Below are 20,463 nucleotides of genomic sequence, written 5' to 3'. Positions count from 1 at the left end.
CCACCCGAGACACACCAGCTGGGTTGTGTCACGCCCAAGACTCACGAGGAGAGAAGTCATAAATAAATACTCAAGAGGCAGAGTTTGGTAAGTATCGGGTGAGTGGTTACCTGGGGAAGAATTTTAGTGGGTCATATTTAGTGAGTAAACAGGAACACATGGCAACAGGAGACGATAATGCTGAGAGTGGTGGTGGAGTGGGGTGAGAGGGGTGCTGGAGTTGGGTGAGAGGGAAGTGAGGATGGAGTGAGAAGGATGCTGGAGTGGGATAAGAGGGATGTGAAGGTTGGGTGAGAAGGGTGCTGGAGTGGGGTGAGAGGTGTGCTGGAGTAGGGGGAGAGGTGTGCTGGAGTAGGGGGAGAGGGGTGCTGGAGTAGGGTGAGAGGGGCGCTGGAATGGAATGAGTGGGATATTAGGGTACAGACAATGGAAAAAAGAATTTGAGGAAGAAAAAAGAGAGAAAATAGATAAAAAAGAATATAAATAAAGAATTAGGAGGGAAGGAGGAGCAATAAGGGTGATTGAAGGTTGTGGAGGAGAGGAGGAAGAAGAGAAAGAAGTAAGAACAAGAGGAAATACTAAGGGGAGAACTAGACAAAGAGGCGACTTAAGACATGGAGGGAATAAATGAGAGGAGAAGGGAGAAGGAGAGGGGAAGCGTAAAGGGGGAGTAAGAAGAGAGTAAAGAGAGGAAGCGGGAGGTGAGAGAGTAGGGAGAAGCGGGATGAAAAGTAAATAATGTGATGGAGACCTGGTGGTGGTGATGACGTTATACTCCATCCTCCCTCCCTCCCTCCCTCCCCCACAATCCACTATATACTATCCATCCCCCCTCCCTTCACCCCCCCTGTCCTCCCTCACACTACATTCTTCCCCTCCCTCACACTACATCCTTCCCCTCCCTCACACTCTATCATACCCTCCCTCACACTACATTCTTCCCCTCCCTCACACTCCATCTTACCCCTCCCTCACACTACATTCTTCCCCTCCTCACCTCCATCTTGCCTCCCTCACACTGTTCTTCCCTCCTACCGCAAAGCCACACGTGCAGAAGCTGTAGCAGAAGTCAGTAGTACAGCAGTAAGCCACACCGACGAGAATCCAGCCAACAGTGATGTACCGCGATGTACACACACACACACACACACACACACACACACACACACACACACACACACACACAGGCACAGTCTGAATATTTCCTAAATGCTTTTCGCTTCAGGGAGGACTTGAGCAGCAGCAAGGATTTTGTTTCCCTTCAACTTCAACTATTTTATTTTCTGCCCTCGGACACCACCCAGCAACTCTAAACCTTGTTCAGTCACCCCCTGGTCTCGCCTCACCTCCTCCATATGGCCTCTCAACTGCTCCTGGCCTCTCAACTTCTTATGACCTCTCAGTTCCTCCCTATTTCCTTTCAGCTTATTCCATATGGCCTCTCAACTCCTCACTATGGCCTCACAACTCCTCCTTAGACTTTTTTCAGCTCCTTCAGCCTTGGCCCATCAAATGCTCTCTATGGCCTACAACTCCTCCTTATGGCTCTCAATTTCTCCCTATAGCCTAACAACTCCTCCCCATGGTCTCTCAACTGCTCAATATGGCCTCACAACTCCGTATGACCTATTGCTTTTCAGCTTATCCAATATGGCCTCTCAACTCCTCACTATGACATCACAACTCCTCCCTATGACCCCTCAACCCCTCCCTATGGCCTCTCAACTCCTCCCTATGGCCTCTCAACCCCCCTATGACCTCTCAACCCCTCCCTACGGCCACTCCACTCATCCAAATGGCCGCTCACCTCCTCACTGTAATAATGCCATGGTTTTAGAGTAAATAATGACATACAGCACTTAAGAGATTTGTGCTAATTCATGTTGTAAACAATTATTTCCCACGTATCAAGCCAAAAGCATTCCCGCCCAACCTATGAGGGCCGTAAGCCAATCACAGGGCACCAGTGACGTGACGTCGTGGACACTTTGATCTGATTGGTTGAGACTTAGGCATCGCATACCCAGCATAAGGCCATTAGCCAGTTGTTCCTTTTCAAATCAGTCTGGTCTTTGGACTATTACAGTGAAGGCATGGTGGTGCATCTGTGGTTGACAACATGGCAGGTGTCTGTGTGTGCTGTGCTTTATTTGGTAAGTTCCTAATTTCCCATTACTGGACAGTACTTGTGAGACGAGACCGTGGCATCTTTTAATTAGTTATCTAGGAGTGTAGGTTGTTTTGAAGAGTTTGTCAGTCTTAAGAATGTTTTAAATAAATGAAGTAAAGTTTGTCCCTCACCCCCCCCCAGCCCCCCTTTGTCCCGAGTTAAAAGTTGATGGAAAGAAAGAAATTTGATTTAAATTAAGAAAGTGAAAATACCCATTGAGTAATTATAAACAAGTAAACATACACGTTACAAGTGCCTTCATGTTTATGTAGCGAGTTAGTGAAATACCGACTGTTAATCCTCCTCTTTCACTACCATACCCGCCCTCTCTCTCAGTGCCCACACCGTCTCCCCTCTGTTCCTCTCCTTACCTCCAGCCAAGAGGTCGGCCTTGGAGGGTAATGTGACCGCAACAGACCTATACTTCCCTTCTTCCCTCTCCTACACCTCCTCCTTTATACTAAAGAAAGAACCAGAAAGAGAAACATAAATAAAGTGGGAAATGAAGTATATGTATGAGACCAGTGGGCTCTCAACTCCCCCCTATGGCTACCCACCTCCCTATAGCCTCTCAACTTCTCCCTACGGCCACCCACCTCCTCCCTCTAACCATTCACTCATATAAAAGCCGCTAACTTCTTTCCGCTGGCCATGCAGCTTCAATACAGGTCAGTTAGTCACCCCTTCCCTATGGCCACTCTGCCGTATTATAGGCCACCTACCCCGTCCCTTTGGCCACCTGCCCGTGCTGCAGGTCCACCTAATTAGGACTGGTGGGCCATTTGACCGGTCATACTTCCTACCAAAGCCCAAAGGTGGTGGCCATAATGGTGGTGGTGGTGGTGGTGGTAATAGTAGTGGTGGTTCGGTGGTAATGGTGGTGGTGGTGGTAGTGGTGGTAATGGTGACGGTGATAGTGACGAAGAGTAACCTGCAACATCTCTATGCCTCTCCAGTGCACATGCTAAGAGGCATATTGATTTACACCTGGCCAGCGCCGCGTCCAACACTTATCAGAATAGACAAAAAACATCTGACGTAGAGCCTCGCCATCTTGTAGGCTTTCTTGGATCACGTAATTAGATTTTATACTGATTTGGCTGTTTATTCCATCAATGGCAGACCAGATGATTCCCCCTCACCCCTCACACACACACACACACACACACACACACACACATACACACACATTCAAACACTACACTTCAAGACACGTCCGGAACATCATTTGGCAAGGAAAAATCGACGAGAAATGTGCCCTCTGTGAGCTTTACCCTGACGATACCTGAAGTACTGACGGCTGAGGGCGACCATCACTCCCTGCAAAGCCTTAGTGGATTCGCACTGTAATTTCGCGGTGAATTTTACGTTGAAATGACTTTAAGTAAATTCTATCTTAGCACTTTCATATGTATATAGAAGGATTTATTAAAATTTAGTTGAAAGAGGAAAGGTGAAATTAATACCGTATGTAATAAATAATAATAATAATTGACGGTTTATTGAAAAAGTTCTGCAGCCCAAAGGCTGAAAATATGCATTGGACATAAATGACTTATTACATACATTGGTGGTTTAACAAAAGCCTTCATTAGAGAAAGGTAAAGGAACATACAGTGAACATACAGATTATTGTAGGTGTTGAACAGCAAACACGTAGTGTAGTAACTCCCTCCCAGATGGTGTTAGGAGGGACCTCACGTGGTGTAGTAGGTCCCTCACAGATGGTGTTATGAGGGGCCTCACGTGGTGTAGTAATTCCCTCACAGATGGTGTTATGAGGGGCCTCACGTGGTGTAGTAATTCCCTCACATATGGTGTTATGAGGGACCTGACGTGGTGTAGTAATTCCCTCACAGATGGTGTTATATGAGTGAGGTGTGGTCCCAGGCCTTCCTATCGTAAACGGATTAACACATCGCTGGTTGTTGTTGGGTCTCACGGGCCGTTATCACTGGGTACCTGGGACCTCACTGTGTGAAGGTTAACTTGGGTACGACTGTTACTGTTTAGTTGTTCTCACTGACTTAAGCACTGTTCACCACTGTTCACCTCTGTTTAACACTGGTTCCATTCCTTTCCTAAATGAAATAGTAACTGGCAGAGAACTTGTTGATATTCGGTGGGGAGGAGGGTTCAGGGAGGGAGTTGGTATGGGCCAACTTAACAGTTGACCTAGCTGCTCCAAGAGGCGCCAGGTACGTCACCAAACCCTTCGGTGGTCAAGGATGTAATATATCAATGATGATGACATGTATTATTGTGTGTGTGTGTGTGTGTGTGTGTGTGTGTGTGTGTGTGTGTGTGTGCACTGCGGTAAATATATGAGGTTGGGGGATAAGAAAGATCGAGCGGAGGAGGGAGGAAGGGAGGGAGGATAGAGTAGGAAGGAAGAAGAGAGGATAAGGGATTAAGGAGAGAGCATAAGTGGGAGGGAGGATGAAACATGACGTCATCAGCCTCACCAGGTCTCCCTCACATTGTTTACCTTTCATCCCGCCTCTCCCCGCTCTCACCTCCCTACTCCCTCCCATCCCTCACCTCCCGCTTCCTCTCTTTACTCTCTTCTTACTCTTTCTTTGCGCTTCCCCTCTCCTTTTCCCTTCCTATTTCTCTTTTTTCACACAATTTCCTCTGCCTTCTCCTCTCATTTATTCCTCCCATGTCTTAAGTCGCCTCTTTGTCTAGTTCTCTCCCAAGTATTTCCTCTTCTTCTTACTTCTTGCTATTTCTTTCTTCTTCCTCTCACCCACAAACCTTCCATCAACCTTACTGCCCCTCATTCCCTCCTAATACTCATTCTTCTTCTTTTTTTTCTTTTTTTTACTGGGATTAGCCCACCTGGGCACAGGTCACTGACCCACATCGCGACCTGGGGGGCGAAAATTTAATAATAATAATAATAATAATAATAATAATAATAATAATAATAATAATAATAATAATAATAATAATAATAATAATAATAATAATAATTCAGATAAGTAAAAAAATAAATAAATAAATAAAATAATAATGGTAACCATAATAATAATAATAATAATAATAATAATAATAATAATAATAATAATAATAATAATAATAATAATAATAATAATAATAATAATAATAATAATAACACTGCAATAATAATAATAAAATCCATAAAGAAAAAAAAAGATCATGAGTGAGAAACAATATATGTATGTTGTGTTGTCAATGTTAAGAGAAACAATTGAGACCCTGCAATTGTGTGTAAATGAAGCAGAAAGTCAGATCAGCAACCTGGGACTTGGTCACAATTTTCGTGATGTCATATGGCAGCAGGGTCTACCATTAGACAACATATTATGTTTGGTAGCTGCCTATCTACCTACTACCTATCTTCTCTCATTTTCTTCCTCTCCCTCTTTATTTCCAATGTCCCCACCCTAGCACCCCACTCACACCACTCTAACAGCCCTCTCACACCACCTCAACGTCCCACCCTCTAACATCTATTCTTCCCTAACATTCCATGCCAACATAACCACTCATAGCATCCACATATCGCATTCACTCCACCCCAATAGCCCACTCCCTCCTCGAAATCCCACCCACAGCTCTCTAGCATACCACTTAAAGCCCAAAATCCCAGTCCTTCCTCAACATCCCACCCACATTACCTTAACATCCCACTTCATCCCAAAATCCCACCCACACCACCCTAACTTCCCACTTCATCCCAACATCCCACCCACACCTCCCTAGCATCCCACTTCATCCCAACATCCCACCAACACTACCTTAACATCCCACTTCATCCCAACATCCCACCCACACCTCCCTAGCATCCCACTTCATCCCAACATCCCACCCACACCCAGCATTATCGTCTCCTTTAACCATGCATTCGTGTTTACTCACTAAATATGCCCGACCAAAATTTCTTCCCCAGATAAACCACTCATGCGCTCCTCCCCAAACTCTGCCGCTTAAATATTTATCTCTGACATTTCTCGGCGTGATTCTTGGCACGACACAACCCGGCGAGTGAGTGTGGCGGTGAATGAATGGAGTCAACTGAGGATTAGTACTGTGGCCCCCAAGGTTACTTTACCTTTGAAGATTAACGAGTTTTAATGCGTATCTGATTTAACCTAATTTAACATTCTAACTTGAGTATACCCTAAGCTAATCTAACCTACCATGTTCTTATTATAACCTAACCAAAGTAATTTATCTAATATATCCATAACCAACCTCATCTAACCTAACCTAATCTAACAATCATAAGTTAAACCCAAACAAACCTAACTTAACCTTAGCTAAGTTAAGTTAACCTAACCTAATCTAACAAACTATCCAAATCAAACTCAACCGAACTTAACGTAAGCTAACCTTCTCATAGGTAAAGTTAGATGTTAGAGTATTTAATTAATTATCAGGTGAAATACGCCGGGGTGGCTTATCGTCAGGTGATCCGATAATATACATATTGTACACGTACTTTAAAACTGCTAAAACTGGCCAGTTATTGTAACCTAGATATGAAGTCTAACGAACACCTCAACACAAGGTCTGCATTGGTTCAGCACGGAGTCAACATTGCATCATCACTAAGTCAAAACGAAGTTAGCATCAGATCAGCACTAAGGTCAGTACATCAGCACGGAGCCAGCACTATTCTAGCACTAGGTTCAACACCAGGGTCAGCACCAGGTCAACACCAGGGTCAGCACCAGGTCAACACCAGGGTCAGCACCAGGTCAACATCAGGGTCGGCACCAGGTCAACATTAGGGTCAGCACCAGGTCAACATTAGGGTCAGCATCACGTCAACACTCGGTCAGCCTCAGGACCACAAACAAGGGAGGTTCGTGACGCCTTTGATCGGCCGTCCAAAGCTGAATCATCAAATGGATTTCACAGAACATGAGGAGCGTCGTTTCCTCTCCCTTCTCGTCTCCTGGACAATTTTTCCAACTCATAGCAGAAAGAATCATTTTTTCCCCCCGTCTATCTTTTGTGGTTTATTATTATAAGACCTTAAAATATCTGCTTTAGGGAGGCTTTTTGTGATCTTAGTGAGTTGAATCGTCGACGGGCTTCTCACTTTCTTTTGTTTAAATTTTTATTACGTCTTTTAAACTGTTAACATATCACTTCTATTCAGAGACCCAAGTTCACTGTCTTCCATCGAAAAATACTGTCTACAAACCCACAAGTACTGTCCACCAACTCACAAGTACTGTCTTACACCCTACAAGTACTGTCTACCAACCCTCAAGTACTGTCCACCAACCCACAAGTACTGTCTACCAACCCACAAGTACTGTCTACCGCCCAACAAGTACTGTCTACCATCCCACAACTACTGTCCATCTCCCACAAGTACTGCCCAACTACCATAACTACTATCCACCTCCCACAACTACTGTCCATCAACCACAACTACTGTCCGCCTGCCACAACTACTGTCCACCAACCACAACTACTGTCCACCACCCCAAAAGTACTGTCCATCACCCACAATTCTATTTGTGTCGTCACAGAATACGTTAAACCATGTGTGTTAGTAACAGACCAATTCTGTCGGCGTCTGACGCACAAAGTAAAAAAAAAAAACATATTTTCAGATGAATCGCACCACGGCAGTCACTGAATTTATCGCGTCAGAAAATTTTACACGTTGAAAAGATGAATGGCGTGAGAATAAAGTGTAGGAGGGCGTGTCGAAATATAATATTGATTTGTTTATATCAAGTCTTACATACACCGTGGAGATGAACCAGTGTTTGGTACTGTTGTGTCTCTTACTGATAACTAACATTTGAACCTTATCTTTTGTTCATAACTTCGGTGATATAAAATACCAGTAGATTAAGAATATGAAATATATGGTAAGAAAATTATGAAAAGGAACTAGAGTCATCATTTGGTATTTGGATTAATGTCATATAATAAGCTTTACATGTCTTAAATGAATAAAGGATGCGGCGACCGAGTGGCAACAGCCCTCGCCTTCTATCCTAAAGACAGATAGTTCGACCCCCGGGGCACGCCTAGTCCACCCAACTGTAAATGGGTACCTAACCTTACAGCTTGGGAAGAAAAGATGGTCAAGTGCAGTGCCGGCTAATTTACCTTCTTGCGTACCAAAGCTTTATGACATCTCCTCTCATTGATAAAGCCACATCCTCTTGAAGTACTCCTCTTTATAAGGCGGTATAGCAGAAGAACAATAAACAGACACAAAGGAATAAATGCTGCTTGAATAAAGGAAGGAATAAGGAGGATGGAGAGTAAGGATAATAAGATACACCATAATAAAGGAAAAATCAGCCGAGAGCGTATTAGTACACCAATTAACCTGGGAAGAGAGGGAGGCAGGTGACACATTATACCATCGTGTGTGTGTGATAAGTGTTCATCTCACCACATCCCTCACCACATCCCTATCTCCTTCAGCACATCACCATCTCCCTCACCACATCTTCACCTCCCTCTCCCTACATTCAGGCTCTCTCAGTTGTATTCCTGCACAGCCAGCACCACTTGTCAGGCCACTTCCTCACTCCTCCTCCCTCCCATTCTCCCTGACGTCTGCCATCTATATACCCACCGATTCCTCCCTCTCTGGGAATAGTGAAATCCAGCGCCTAACAGATCGCTACTTCAGGTCTGACGATCGATATTTACTAGACGTGAGAGACCTTGACTGATGGGTCTATATAGTGCCAAGAGTTGCGGAGTTTTGTACTGTGTGTGTGTGTGTGTGTGTGTGTGTGTGTGTGTGTGTGTGTGGAGTGTGTTTTGTTCTTTTCGTATCTTCTTCTTCTTCTTGACCACAGCTACATACATTTCTAATCATAGTGTTTAATGTTTCTCAGCTCCCTTCCTATGGTCTTCTAATCACTCACCATTGTGTCACTGCCTCATCATTATGTCATTGCCTCATGCTGGTAATAATCTTCTGCATTATTACGCAACAACAACTTTCGACTTCGCGTTGAGACAAATCTAATCAGGTCTGTACTTGATGTATCCGAACTCAAGGGTTATCTGAACTGATATCTCGGACTTGTGACTCTGATATCTCGGACTTGGGACTGACACCCTAAAACTGATATCTCGGACTAATGACTTTAAACCATATTTAGTGTTTGGACTAAATAAAAATGTGTGTTGGGATCTATTAAAACAAGTAAAATTAAAGACAGGTGTATGTGTGTTGACAGCAGCATGATCCCCCCCCCCACCCCCCACATAACTCAACTCCCAGTTTGCTGACCATCTTTCCACACAATTTCAGTCTCGCCAACTTTCACCTCTGACTTGCCATTTTCCATGCAAAAATGTCGGCACTAATTCCAGCTGGAAATGAAATAAAATAAACAGGTCTGACCTTCCTCCTACATTAAACTAATACACACTTATTACTGTTCACTAACTTCACCACACTTATAAGAACGCTGCACAACACACTCAGATAATTCACTCACGCACGCAATCAAACATGCATATACTGTACACTTATAAGGAAAGTATATTCATAAGAGAAACACAAACATAAGCGAGGGCTACAAGGCGACAGTTCCAATGATCAGGTAAGGCAGTGATTCACATACACAAGGTGACCTTATGCTATCTATTGAGGTCAATCAATAGTGACTCACCTGGCAGCAGTAGCAGGGAATGGTAGTCAAGGGTGAACACAAGTGACCAGAAAAAAAAATAATTATAAGATTTGGCAGTTCCACGTCCATGATAGACTGGTTAGTCCCGTGACCATAACTGACTGGTAGTTAGTCCCGTGACCATAACTGACTGGTAGTTAGTCCCGTGACCATAACTGACTGGTAGTTAGTCCTGTGACCATAACTGACTGGTAGTTAGTCCTGTGACCATAACTGACTGGTAGTTAGTCCTGTGACCATAACTGACTGGTAGTTAGTCCTGTGACCATAACTGACTGGTAGTTAGTCCCGTGACCATAACTGACTGTTAGTTAGTCCCGTGACCATAACTGACTGGTAGTTAGTCCCGTGACCATAACTGACTGGTAGTTAGTCCTGTGACCATAACTGACTGGTAGTTAGTCCTGTAACCATAACTGACTGGTAGTTAGTCCCGTGACCATAACTGACTGGTAGTTAGTCCTGTGACCATAACTGACTGGTAGTTAGTCCCGTGACCATAACTGACTGGTAGTTAGTCCCGCGTTTATAAATGCTTCATATGTTTTTCACTATCACAATGCCTCTAATCATTAATACTCTCTTTGTCAGTTATTTACCAAACAATATTTTTACCTAAGAGATTAACGATAAAGACAAGTTATGTATATATTAAAATATCTTCAACACAGCGCGGTCGACAAAATGTAATGTTACTACCACATAAAATTGTAAGAGTTATTAACGGGACCCTTCTAAAAACTGATAAGAAAAAAGAATGACAACAATAAGAGTCAGGGGGTGACGGCGTTTGTCTGAGGCGATAAAGTTTTTTGTGTGTATGTATGTATGTATGTATGTATGTATGTATGTATGTATGTATGTATGTATGTATGTATGTATGTATGCACGCTGAAGTACACATCAATAGGAAATATAAATAAGGCAGCAGGACAGACGAAGCACTGGACAATAGCCAAAACTAATCGACTTATTGGTTGAGACTCCAGCAGTGTGGACGACTTGCTGTGGGGGAAGTACCGCACTAACTCTGGCCTCTCGTACAGTACAGCTGCTACAAACTACAGCCCCGACAGTTATCAGAGTCTTCTTTCATCTGTCTGTTTTCACCACACGAGGCGCTGACCTGTGATACTCCCCTTCATAGGCAAGTGAAATAACACAAGAGGTAAGTTACAATGTTTCCAATGACCTCTGTCGGATCACCTGAAGATTGGCTCCCCAGCTTATTCATCTTAAGATTATCTGCCCCAACCTAACTGTAATGGGCCCCTGTCTCATCAACAGAAAATATTATATAAATGGGTCAATACATCTGATATTATATACAGATTTCACCCCCTGTAACTTTCCACTGTCTATGAGTAAGACATGAGTTGTACACGTGAACGGTAGCTTTCCCAAGAGCAACTTTGTAAGCGCGCATTAGCGATGCTCCTTGCTCAGTCACTCAGATCAACTACTATCGAACGGACGTGAGCTACGTTTATATTTACATAAACGCCGTCCTCTTTCTCGTTCACTCATATACAGTGGAACTTACGGTTGATCTACACTCAGGAATTATAGACATAATCCTTTTATAATAAAACAAAGGAACTTCAATTGGGTCTCGTTACTAAAACCCCAATAATTATTTATGTGAACAACCCGGTTAATTGAGGGATTAACCGACGGATTCATAACCTAACTTAACCTATCCTAACATAACTTAACCTATCCTAACCTAACTTAACCTATCCTAACACCACTTAACCTATCTTAACCTAACCTAACTTAACAAACTGAGCTTAACCAAACTTAACATAACCCAACTTAACATAACCTAACTGAACTTAACCTAACTAAAATTAACCTAACCTAATCTAACCTAAAAGCATTAGAGTGTTCAATCATCATATGAAATAAGCCTGAGAGGCAAATCTTCAGGTAATTCCCCCATCTACCCGGCACTAATTGGGGACATGGAACGAGAATCGATGAACCACTCATGTGTCCGGGTAAGGGTTAAATCCGGTGGTGGTTGGTGAGGTGTTCGAGATTCACTTCATCTTCCCTGACACAGCCTCGCTAACTCCGGGTGTCGTTGTCAAGTTGGCGGTGGTACTTTTACTTTAAGCCTTTTGAGGACGACGATGATGGATATTACTTTAAATATTCGTCCTCAAAGGGTTAAAGCTTCGTCCTCAAAGGGTTAAAGCTTAAACCATCGTCCTCAAAGGGTGAAGGTGAAAGACTCACAACTCAAAATCTAGTAAAAAATATATCAAAATTTCCTGTTTATTTTCTTACTTTATTTTTTTCGTTTCATTACCACTTTCCTTCCAATTTTAACATGTCACTGGTACTTCTCTTCCTCCCTATTTCAACGTGTCACTGGTATTTCCCTTCCTCCCAATTTCAACGTGTCACTGGTACTTCCCTCACTTCCAATTTTAACAAGTCACTGGTACTTCCCTTCCTCCCAATATTAACGTGTCACTGGTACTTTCCTTCCCCCCAATTTTAACGTGTCGCTGGTACTTCCCTTCCTCCCAATTTTAACGTGTCACTGGTACTTCCCCTCCCCCAATTTTAACGTGTCACTGGTACTTCCCTCACTTCCAATTTTAACATGTCACTGGTACTTCCCTTCCTCCCAATTTTAACGTGTCACTGGTACTTCCCTCACTTCCAATATTCCATTTCACTGCTGTTTCTCCCAATCCCAATTTTCCTCGCATTCTTGTCTCTTTCAATCGCCTCTCGCTTAGGGGGTTCACTCTTTTGACCCATTTTTGCAGTCAGTGGTCAAATGGTGACCAACCCACCCACTCTGCCATCCTCCCACCCACCGCCCACTTCCACGTCATCTGAATTTTCTCTATTTTGTCCTTCCACGTATTATTCAGTTATTCTTCCTTTAGTCTTCGTAAGTATTAACTCTCTCTCTCTCTCTCTCTCTCTCTCTCTCTCCCTCTCTCTCTAGATTTAATCGACTTTACTTTTGCCATTTATATACCTGCACTGTCTGTGTATAAGCGGAGCTAATGTGAATTACTATGGCGACTTTACTGACTAAATATATAACTTTTCTTTCTATCTATCTATCTATCTATCTATCTATCTATCTATCTATCTGTCATGGTTTTGGTTTACGGTGGTAATAGAGTGGATTATATTATATAAAGATTATAATATGTCGTATTTCTTATTTCTTACCGTAGAATTCGATACCTTCACACTGGTTACTTACAGGAGATTATGGCGTATCTACGCAGAAGTTCACTCCACCACCTGACATTCCATGATTTATACTTGATAAATGATGATTTAATGAATTCCATTAATTTCCAACATCCATCTAAGTTATTGGTTATACTTTGTCATAACCAAACAGTCATTACCTTTAGTAATAATAAGATAGGATCACAGATACGGGCAGATAATTGCACTTACATTTATTTGTCAAGCTTCCATACAATGATTTACAATTTGCATGGATATATGATTCACTCACGTTCACTCTGTAATAAAATTAATTTTCTAAAAGAGGGAATTTTCAACTTGGGGACACATGTGATTACTCTACTATGGGTATGACTTAACAGAGCCTTAATTCTTCAAGTGATACATTTACTGCCAGCCTGGATTGCTTTTGTTGCAACCAGGCTTTCGCACAAGACTTATTTCCACGGGCAATAACAACAAAAAGTACTCTTGGCTTACCACACATAGTCTCGCATCACTGACAGTCACTGTAGACGGTTGTCGCGGCAAGGAGAACTGCTAAGCGTGACTTGAAATAACCATTTAGGTGCAATAGGCCAGCCTGGATTGCTTTTGTCGCAACCAGGCTTCCACACGTGATATTTCCACGGGGATAACAAACCTAGGTTAACACACTTAGTCTCGTGTCGATCACGGTCACTGTAGACGGGTGTCGTGCAGGAGAACTCGAAGCGTGAATTGATTAACCATTTACTGTAGGTTTTATAGGCCAGCCTGGATTGCTCTTGTTGCAACCAGGCATCAACACGTGATATTTCTACGGGGATAACAAACTAGGTTAACAAGCTTAGTCTCGTGTCAACGACGGTCCACAGGACAGGGTGGCGGTGGAGGACTCTTGCGTGTTGTCCCATTCCCTTCAGGAGGGAGGAGGTGGGCGTCTTGACTAACCCATGGCCATGGGGATACTGCTTAAAATGAGGTTTTTGGGTGTGAGGCGATGAACAGTACAACACTGTCTCAGTAGCCCCCCCCACTAAAGGCTGGCTAACATACACTAATGGAAAATATATGTCCCAGTTATGCCTCGCCGGGTGTCTTATCTCTAGTAAAACAAACTTTGGAGTTGGTTGCGTGGGTAAGCCTAACACAACCCATGACACTATCTATCTATCTATCTATCTATCTATCTATCTATTAATCGGCTGGTCCTAACTAATTTCCCGACCCTGACTTGAAACCAAATAAAACCATGAGGTTAAATTAGGTTATATTAAGGGTAGTATTAAATTAGGTCTAGCCAGTTGCAAGAGTCACGTTTAGTGATTAGCGAGTCTTCCCCTCGGTGCCTCTATTAGGTAATGGTATGGATGAATAAGTCTGGTAGTGGTCGACAAAGGGTCCGGACAAATGCTCCCCCCCCCCCCTTGGCTAAAAAAACCATCAGTTAAAGTGCAAATTAGGACAAAAGCACCACAGTTACAGTGCAAAGTAGGTTAGGTCAGGTCAGGTCAGGTTAGGTCAGGTCAGGTCAGGTTAGGTCAGGTTAGGTTAGGTTAAGTCAGGTTAGGTTAGGTTAGGTTTAGGTTAGGTGGGCTTTTGTCCTACACTCGGTCGGCACAGCTGGACCAGTTGTGACCACACCTTGGACTACCACGGAGAAATTAACATCATCAACACCTACTCCCTCAATGTGCCTTACTTAACCTAACTCGCCGCGGTCTGGTCACAAAGAACGAATGAACGAACGAACACACACACAAAACACACACACACGTAGACGCGCGCACAAACACACACACACGTTATCTGACCCTTTTCTGAACTCATTACAACGTATAGAAACACAAAAGGTTATTTGAGTCCGTCTGCCCTTGTTAGATCACAAACAATACACCTGACTCCTAACAGTGCTCAGGTCAGAACAAACACGTACCTAACAAACATACCTTCTTCGGGACTAATAAATCCCTTTGCGAGGTAAAACGAAATATGAAAAATGAAATTATCAGCTAAATTAATTACTCCAAAATAACCAGTTTATTCACCTGTTTCGGTAATTATGAAGTGCACCTCTGCTGTATCTACATATTGTTTCCAGAACTGAACATGTAATTTCGTACGCTTTTGTTTATGTCCATCCTAGGATTACCAAAACCTAAGGTTGTTTGGTTCAATTTTATACTAGTTAGGCCACAAATATTTACAAATACAACCCTAGTCCTTTTTAGATTAGTTGTCCAGGCATCACACGTGTAGGGATACAATAGCCGTGTAATATTGTAGAGTGTTATTACCCATAACAGAGAAGCGTGCAGAACAAGGTACGGGATGACCCTCGGCAGACACTGTTGATTAGGAGGTGTCACGCGGGGTGGCTCATCCTCCGCCCTTCCTGGGATTAAAACTTCTCAGGTAATATGACGACAAATGAAACTTATTGGATGAAAAAGTACAACATTATATGAGACTCTGCGCAGTGTTCAGTGTCCATGTTATTTAGCCTTGACAAGTCTCGGCCATGTTTACCATAACACTGCAAATGGAACAGAGACCACAGCACTGTATCTGAGTTTACAGTATTAGCGCGGCTCAGAAGAAGGGGGGTTACAATATTTACACCCCTAAAGTTGATTTTCTCTGATAAAATAACACCCATGTGAACGTTAATAACCTTCCCGCGCCCACCACTAGTAAAGTAAATTACACACCAGTGTGGAAAATAATAACAAGGACTACTATTGATGACAACTAAGCCGGAGTTTAAGTCGTTTTCACACCCCCACCTGACAAAGGTCTGACGAGAACAATAATCCATCATTCACTTAACCCGACATTACCAAGTTGTCGGGTTTCTGCCGGTTTCTAATCTTCTACAGGTGTACCTAGACTGAGACATAGGACCTTGTTTAGGAATTTACGTACTGATCAGTGAAGGTAATACTGATATTTTACCTACTGATTAATGAAGGCAATACTAATATTTTACATAGTGATTAGTAAAGGTAATATTGAGATTTTACTTAGTGATTAGTGAAATTAATACAAATATTTTACATACTGACTAGTGAAGTTAATACCAATATTTTTACATACTGAATAGTGAAGATAATACTGATATTTCATAAACATCAAGTAATTCACGGTGAGTTTATCCGCGTATCTCTTAAAGCGCCACCGTTTAAATTAATCCAAATTAGTTTAAAAGTTTTCTGGTGGATACATCAGTCTATAGGCAGCGAGGAGAGTTGACATATTTTACTAAAAAACAAAACAGAAACGGGTAAAATTTCATTAGCTTTTCATCTCTTTTGAAAGGTCGCTGGATGTGTGACCTCTGACCTTACAGTGGTACAAAGGGGAAATTCAGTCTACACACACACACACACACACACACACACACACGATTATTTTTAATTTCCCTTGTGCGCCAATCGTGTCTATCTTTAGTTAGCATTATTTTTTCCACTGTTACCATAAGCGTTTCAACAGTGTAAGGTATATAAAATTAAAGTGTTTCATGATGTAACTTTTTTTTAATGAAACACTAATCCTTTTTATTGTACGGCAATTTATTGAGTGTATTTTTATGCCTTGATAAGAGGTATTACCGACACGTTACCAAATATATACAGTAATTACTGTTTATTCATACATTTATACTAACACATACATGACTGTATTTTTTTACATTCGAAAGAAGAAAACTCGCAATAGTAAACATACTATGGAATAAAATAAAATAAAAATAATATAACAAATATCTCAAAAGATAATGATTTGTTGAATGTTTAAATGATGTGACCCTGTTAACCCACTAGTGAAGGAGACTGTACACACACACACACACACACACACACACACCAAGTGCCGATGATGAATGTATCGGTACAAATTTGATCAAATAATCAGAAATCTCACTATCATGAGACAACAATTCCTTCCCTACACGAGTAGACTCTGACTGCTTGTCGCCTCCTGCTGAGTGACGACACATTGGTGTAGTGTTCCGACCACTGGCTGGCTGGTGTACAGTACTGTTCTGACCACTGGCTGGCTCCAGGTGTACCACTGGCTGGCGTAGTGTTCTCACCACTGGCTGGCTGGTACAGTAGTGTTCTGACCACTGGCTGTTGGTGTACAGTAGTGTTCTGACCACTGGCTATTGGTGTACAGTAGTGTTCTGACCACTGGCTGGCTGGTGTACAGTTCTGACCAGTGTTCTGACCACTGGTGGCTGATGTACAGTAGTGTTCTGACCACTGGCTGGCTGTGTGCAGTGTTCTGACCACTGGCTGGCTGGTGTACAGTAGTGTTCTGACCACTGGCTGGCTGGTGCACAGTGTTCTGACCACTGGCTGGCTGGGTGTGTTCTGACCACTGGCTGGCTGGTGTGCAGTGCAGTGTTCTGACCACTGGCTGGCTGGTGTACAGTAGTGTTCCACCACTGGCTGGCTGGGTGTACAGTAGTTGTTTCACCACTGGCTGGCTGGTGTACAGTGTGCTCTGACCACTGGCTGGCTGGTGTACAGTGTGCACTGGCTGGCTGTACAGTAGTGTTCTGACCACTGGCTGGCTGGTGTAGTAGTGTTCTGACCACTGGCTGGTTGGTGTACAGTGTTCTGACCACTGGCTGGCTGGTTGCAGTCTGACCACTGGCTGGCTGGCGTACAGTAGTGTTCTGACCACTGGCTGGCTGGTGTACAGTAGTGTTCTCACCACTGGCTGGCTACAGTAGTTCTGACCACTGGCTGGCTAGTGTTGGCTGACCACTGGCTGGCTGGTGTACAGTGTTCTCACCACTGGCTGGCTGGATGTACAGTAGTGTTCTCACCACTGGCTGGCTGGTGTTGTTTGACCACTGGCTGGCTGGTGCAGTAGTTCTCACCACTGGCTGGTGGTGCAGTGTTCTCACCACTGGCTGGCTGATGTACAGTAGTGTTCTGACCACTGGCTGGCTGGTGTACAGTAGTGTTCTGACCACTGGCTGGCTGTACAGTAGTGTTCTGACCACTGGCTGGCTGGTGTACAGCAGTGTTCTGACCACTGGCTGGCTGGCTGCAGTGCTGGCTGGCTGGTGTACAGTAGTGTTCTACCACTGGCTGGCTGGTGTGCAGTAGTGTTCTGACCACTGGCTGGTTGGTGTACAGTAGTGTTCTGACCACTGGCTGGCTGGTGTACAGTCTGACCACTGGCTGGCTACAGCAGTGTTCTCACCACTGGCTGGCTGGTGCACAGTAGTGTTCTGACCACTGGCTGGCTGGATGTACAGTAGTAGTGTTCTGACCACTGGCTGGCTGGTACAGTAGTGTTCTGACCACTGGCTGGCTGTACAGTAGTGTTCTCACCACTGGCTGGCTGGTGTACAGCAGTGTTCTGACCACTGGCTGGCTGATGTACAGTAGTAGTGTTCTGACCACTGGCTGGCTGGTGTACAGCAGTGTTCTGACCACTGGCTGGCTGTACATGCAGTGTTCCGACCACTGGCTGGCTGGTGTACAGTAGTGTTCTGACCACTGGCTGGCTGGTGTACAGTAGCGTTCTGACCACTGGCTGGCTACAGTGTGTTCGCACCACTGGCTGGCTGATGTACAGTAGTGTTCTGACCACTGGCTGGCTGGTGTACAGTAGTGCAACACTGGCTGGCTGGTGTACAGTAATGTTCGCACCACTGGCTGGCTGGTGTACAGTAGTGTTCTGACCACTGGCCACAGTAGTGTTCCGACCACTGGCTGGCTGGTGTACAGTAGTGTTCTGGACCACTGGCTGGCTGGTGTACAGTGTTCTGACCACTGGCTGGCTGATGTACAGTAGTGTTCTGACCACTGGCTGGCTGGTGTGTGCAGTGTTCCGACCACTGGCTGGCTGTGTACAGTAGTGTTCTGACCACTGGCTGGCCGACCACTGGCTGGCTGGGCTACTGGCTGGCTGGTGTACAGTAGTGTTCTGACCACTGGCTGGCTGGTGTAGTGGCCACTGGCTGGCTGATGTACAGCAGTGTTCTGACCACCGGCTGGCTGGTGTACAGTAATGTTCGCACCACTGGCAGGCTGATGTACAGCAGTGTTCTGACCACTGGCTGGCTGGTGGCTGCAGTGCTGGTGCTACTGGTAGTGTTCTGACCACTGGCTGGCTGGTGTACAGTAGTGTTCTGACCACTGGCTGGCTGGTGTACAGTAGTGTTCTGACCACTGGCTGGCTGGTGTACAGTAGTGTACCACTGGCTGGCTGGTCAGTGTTTTGACCACTGGCTGGCTGGTGTACAGTAGTGTTCTGACCACTGGCTGGCTGGTGTACAGTAGTGTTCTGACCACTGGCTGGCTGGTGTAGTAGTGTTCTGACCACTGGCTGGTTGGTGTACAGTAGTGTTCTGACCACTGGTCTGTCTGTGTGTGTCCTGACCACTGGCTGGTACAGTAGTACACCACTGGCTGGCTGGTGCCCAGTGTTCTGACCACTGGCTGCTGGTGTACAGTAGTGTTCTGACCACTGGCTGGCTGGTGTACAGTAGTGTTCTGACCACTGGCTGGCTGGTGTACAGTAGTGTTCTCACTGGCTGGCTGGCAGTGCAGTAGTGTTCTGACCACTGGCTGGCTGGTGCAGTAGTGTTCTGACCACTGGCTGGCTGGTGTACAGTAGTGTTCTGACCACTGGCTGGCTGGTGTACAGTAGCTCACCACTGGCTGGCTGGTGTACAGCAGTGTTCTGACCACAGTGTTCTGACCACTGGCTGACTGCTACAGTAGTGTTCTGACTGCCACCTGACCACTACTGGCTGGTGTACAGTCTGACCTGGACCACTGGCTGGCTACAGTAGTGTTCTCACCACTGGCTGGCTGGTGTACAGTAGTGTTCTGACCACTGGCTGGTTGGTCAGTGTGTTCACCACTGGCTGGCTGGTGTACAGTAGTGTTCTCACCACTGGCTGGCTGGTGTACAGTAGTGTTCTGACCACTGGCTGGCTGGTGTACAGTAGTGTTCTGACCACTGGCTGGCTGGTGTACAGTAGTGTTCTGACCACTGGCTGGCTGATGTACAGTAGTGTTCCGACCACTGGCTGACTGATGTACAGTAGTGTTCTGACCACTGGCTGGCTGATGTACAGTTGTTGACGAACAGAAAAAATAATGTCAACACTACACGAAATTGAATGTTGATTCCATTCTTCTTCAGAGGATAAATGGCAGTTGTTAAAAGAAAATTCCCTTGAAAAATACACCGATGTTGATAGCGATATGTTCAACAGGTGGGATGACTTTACACAGAGGTCATTACCCAAAAAAAAAAAAATCACTCACCAATTAGTATTAGCGCGCGCGCACACACACACACAAGCACGAACCCGCCTCAGTCATCCCCTTCAATATAACACTGATACCTGCCCTCAGATATATAGCACTATATTGTAGCTTTTATTGTATTTAG

This window comes from Homarus americanus, unplaced genomic scaffold (genome assembly GCF_018991925.1).
Source record: "Homarus americanus isolate GMGI-L3 unplaced genomic scaffold, GMGI_Hamer_2.0 scaffold367, whole genome shotgun sequence".
Lineage (NCBI taxonomy): Eukaryota > Metazoa > Arthropoda > Malacostraca > Decapoda > Nephropidae > Homarus > Homarus americanus.
This window is presented reverse-complemented; position numbering follows the sequence as displayed.